Genomic DNA, 5,297 nt, shown 5'->3' on the forward strand with positions numbered 1-5,297 from the left:
AAAAGCCAGTTATGGCTCAAGAGAGCTCCAGACAATCACTGAGGACATCTCCCCGACCAATATCGAAGAGAAAGGTTGGCTTAAAACCATTTCCCTGTCAATAATTTTGGGCTTTTTTATAGTGATTTGCTCTTCTTTGTTCTTATAGTTAATGTGCATGATAAAGATCTATAAAACTAGGCATTTTCAGCTGTGCTCTTTTCGAGAATTTTTATTTTTATTTTTATTTTTTATTATTATTATTATTTTTTTTTTTAATTAGGCTACTTGTAACATATTTAATGTAAATGTAAATCCAGGGGCGGAGGGAGGGGGTCGCGAGGGTTCAAATGCCTTCCTACACCTCCAAAAATTCCTCCAAGCCGACAATATGGGTCAGCTTGGAGGCATTTTCGAGGTCCCAGCATATATATATATATATTCATCATCCCCCTCCTTTGTTTTGGTATCAGAGCCATAAGAGTTCCGATCTCTTTGTTGCCTTGATGTACACCCTGCTCTCTCTTGACCTCCCTGTGTCTCGTCTTGCTTTTGACCTTTCTGAGTATTTACTCCTTGTTAACCTTTCTCTGTGTAGAGCTCCTAGTTGTTGAACGGTAGTCCACCACCCCGCATTACAGTTTGCGAGGTATCTGTAAGTCCCATTGAAAGCCTGGGTTGGCGTGTTAGGGCATGAAGAAGGAACTATGGGTTAGGCCAAGGGTATGTGTGGATAGTTTTGCGTCTAGGAAGGACATGCTTAGGAAGTTTTCCTTGTGAGTGAGTACCTAGGATGAGATTCTGTAAGTTGATGCCCAGTGAATGATTTTGTGTGTAGATTGTGTGTCAAAATGTGGAGATCTAATTCTTCTGTTAGCTCTAGTTCAGCTTACCACCTGACGTGGTTAATTTTGAACAATTTTTTGTTGAAGGTGATAATGATTTTAAATTTGATAAATGGAACATCCCCAAGCTTTCTGCTTCGGATGTTTACACTACTTCATGGTTGAAATCTTCTTTTAAAATTTCTTATTCTGTTAAAACTGTTGAACAAACATTTGCTATATTGGGTAATAATCAAACTATTACCTTGTTTAACAAAAAATTTGTTAATGATTCTCTTGCTAAAGATTACAAATTCTTGCATATTGGTTCTGTTCAAGTTGCAGTCAAGCCATTGACTCGACTTGGTATCAATGCTTCTGTTTTATTATGTTTGCATGATGCTAGATTTGTTGATTTCCGTACCAGTATTCTTGGTATGATTCAGTCTTCTCTGTTTAAGGGTCCTGTCCATTTTGATGTTTTCCCTAATATTTCTCTTGCTTTGAATGATATTCGTATTCTTAAAGCTTTAACGTTGAATATTCTTACTTCTGGTTATAATATGGAAGAAGGTAGCAGACCTCTTGCTATCATCTACCGTATTTATTACAAATTGATGAAAACAAATCTAGATCCACAAGCTGTGATCAAGAATCCAGGTGAATCTACTTTGTTAATTCAAAGTTCTACTCAGAATGCTAATATCAAAACTCCAAAAATGATTCAATGGGATGAGATTGACCTCCCCAACGAATGGCTTTTGGAAGGTGTTACAAAACCTTCTCGAGTAGTGAATGATGCCTCTAATCTTAATTACATCCAGCAATACATGGATGGATCTGTTAAAGCCAATTTTTCTGATTTAGGACTTTCAAGTAGAATTGAAAGACCTTTGTTGTTTAATGAATGAAGGAATTCTTTTGCTGGTTCCACAACCACAGAAGGACTCCGACGTCGTGATAAGGATGTGGATGAGTCTCTTAACGCTCCCCCTCCTCTTTATCCTGCTGTTGACCCTGATTTGAAACTCAAAGCAATTTCTACCCATTCTCAAGTTTCTTCTGCTTTTTACTCTACTAGAAATCATCCCCCAACGGATGATGAAGGTGGATCTACTTCTCCTTCTGCTTCTGATTTTAATGCTCCTCTTCCCACTGATCCTCATCGTCAGTGTAATGTTATTACTGCTCCTATTAAAGATTTCTTTTCTGTTATAAATTGGCCAGCTTTGTCCAAGGATTTTAACTCAAAAGAAAATCGTGATTTGCGGCATGCTTATCGTGCCAAATATTCTGAAAAGGAACGAAATCTCATTAAAGTCAAATGGACTGAGATGATGATTGAGTCCCAAACTCATATTTTATTTTTTGATTATCTTCAAAAACATTTCCCTGTCGATAATGTTTTGAATGTTGTCAAAAAGAATTTTACCAAAGAAGACAAATCTGTTGTCAGATCCTCTCACTCTCCCAGTTGGGTACGGAGAGGCTCTCCTGCGGTGGGTTCGTGTCCGTTCAAGTGTTAGGACACGGATGCTTTGGTAGGTACGGGTGTGGGCCATGACGGGGGAAGCCGTCCTTCACGCTTGGAGTTTGGGTTGGTTAGGCATAAGCAACCCAGCGTCATGCCCCTCGAGTCTTTGTTGGACAAGAGCTCCCAGTTGAAGCAGTTGTTAACCCTGATTTGAAACTCAAAGGAATTTCTACCCATTCTCAAGTTTCTTCTGCTTTTTACTCTACTAGAAATCATCCCCCAACGGATGATGAAGGTGGATCTACTTCTCCTTCTGCTTCTGATTTTAATGCTCCTCTTCCCACTGATCCTCATCGTCAGTGTAATGTTATTACTGCTCCTATTAAAGATTTCTTTTCTGTTATTAATTGGCCAGCTTTGTCCAAGGATTTTAACTCAAAAGAAAATCGTGATTTGCGGCATGCTTATTGTGCCAAATATTCTGAAAAGGAATGAAATCTCATTAGAGTCAAATGGACTGAGATGATGATTGAGTCCCAAACTCATATTTTATTTTTTGATTATCTTCAAAAACATTTCCTTGTCGATAATGTTTTGAATGTTGTCAAAAAGAATTTTACCAAAGAAGACAAATCTATTGTCAGATCCTCTCACTCTCCCAGTTGGGTACGGAGAGGCTCTCCTGCGGTGGGTTCGTGTCCGTTCAAGTGCTAGGACACGGATGCTTTGGTAGGTATGGGTGTGGGCCATGATGCGGAAAGCCGTCCTTCACGCTTAGAGTTTGGGTTGGTCAGACATAAGCAACCTGGCGTCATGCCCCTCGAGTCTTTGTCGGACGAGAGCTCCCAGATGAAGCTGCTGTTAACCCTGATTTGAAACTCAAAGGAATTTCTACCCATTCTCAAGTTTCTTCTGCTTTTTCCTCTACTAGAAATCATCCCCCAACGGATGATGAAGGTGGATCTACTTCTCCTTCTGCTTCTGATTTTAATGCTCCTCTTCCCACTGATCCTCATCATCAGTGTAATGTTATTACTGCTCCTATTAAAGATTTTTTTTTTCTGTTATTAATTGGCCAGCTTTGTCCAAGGATTTTAACTCAAAAGAAAATCGTGATTTGCGGCATGCTTATCGTGCCAAATATTTTGAAAAGGAACGAAATCTCATTAAAGTCAAATGGACTGAGATGATGATTGAGTCCCAAACTCATATTTTATTTTTTGATTATCTTCAAAAACATTTCCCTGTCGATAATGTTTTGAATGTTGTTAAAAAGAATTTTACCAAAGAAGACAAATCTGTTGTCAGATCTTCTCAGCCTCCTCTTGAAAATACTCTTCTTGATTGTAATAAAGTTGTTGTTAAATGTTCCCCTTTCAAAACTCCTGATAAAGATCCTATTGATAACGATAGGAAAATTATTGAGCAAAATAATTTTGTTTCTCAATCTCTTCATATTATAGGACAACAATTAGACCGCATTGAAGAGAAAATTCCCTCTTCCTCTACTGATTCAAAAAATGTTTCTACCCCTTCTAAGATTGAAAAACCTCTGATTTCTCTCCCTGATTTAAAGAAATCTTCTGGTTTGAAAACTACTTCTCAAATGAACCTTGAGAAAGTTAACAAACTACTTTCTGAATTAACTACTGCTCGTACCAGTTCTTCTGGATAGAATTTTGCTATTGAAAAAGCTTCTTCTTCTGATTCTGAAATTCTGATGATTCTACTGATTATGATATTAAAATTCTTGAAGAAAACTTTGGTAAGATTGAAATGGAGCCAAAACTCCAAAGGATCTTTGACGGATCCAGATCTTTCAATCCTACAAAGAATTTTTATCCAAAACCAACTCCTCTTGATTTACAATTTGAAGAAAGATTTCTCCAGTCTCAATTTTCTGTCTCTGCTGATAAATTGTATGAATGGAATATTGATGGTTTATCTTAGCAAGAACTGCTTAATAAGATGAATCATATGTCCATGGTTGCCAACGCCTATCTTACCAACCACAATAAAAGCCAAGCTGATATTGTGGATTTACTTGCTACTAGATTTTCTGGTACTCTTAGAAATTGGTGGGATAATTATCTCACTGAAGTAAGAAGAAACCAGATTAGGTCAGCAGTAAAATGTGATGAAGAAGGCTTACCCATTTTTAATGAACAAGTGGGTATGGGTGAACCTGATGGTGTTAATACTTTGATTTACACAATCATTAAACATTTTGTTGGTACTCCTTCTAATATTACTTCTCGAATTTCTGATTATTTGAATAACCTTCGATGCCCTACTATGTCTGACTATAGATGGTATCAAGATGTTTTTCTTTCCCGAGTTATGGTTAGGCCTGACAGTCAAAAACCTTATTGGAAAGAAAAGTTTATTGATGGATTACCTTCATTATTTGCTCACAAAGTTAAACATGAATTGATTAATTCTGATACTGGTCTTATTGATTTTGAAAACTTGACTTATGGAGATTTATACTCTACTGTCAAGAAACTTGGTATCAAAATGTGTTTTGATCAGAAGATGATCAGACAACAATTGAAGAACGCCAAGAAAGCTAAATATGAAATGGGAAATTTCTGTGAATAGTTCAGATTACCTCCTATTGCTCCTTCCCGAAAGCATAGGAAGAAATCTGGCAAGGTTTTCATGAAATCACCCCCTCTATATTACAATAGTCATAAGAAAAGAAAATTTAATAAGCCTAAATTTTCTAAAAAATCCTAAAAAGAATAAAGAGTTTAAATTTGAAAAATATTTTTCTAAAAATAAATGTTTCAATTTTGGAGAAACGGGACACTATGCTGACAAGTGCCCAAAACCTCCCAAAAAGATTAAAAAAGAGATTAATGCTTTAAATATTGATGATGAGAATAAAGAAAAGATTTTTAGAATTTTTCAAAACAATGATTTTTCTGACTATTCTTCTGATAATGATTTACTATCCTCCTTTGATTCTTATTATCACTTTGCTTCTAAAATTTCTAGAAATTGTTTTAAATTTGGTT

Source organism: Corylus avellana, chromosome ca2 (assembly GCF_901000735.1).
Source record: "Corylus avellana chromosome ca2, CavTom2PMs-1.0".
NCBI classification, from domain to species: domain Eukaryota; kingdom Viridiplantae; phylum Streptophyta; class Magnoliopsida; order Fagales; family Betulaceae; genus Corylus; species Corylus avellana.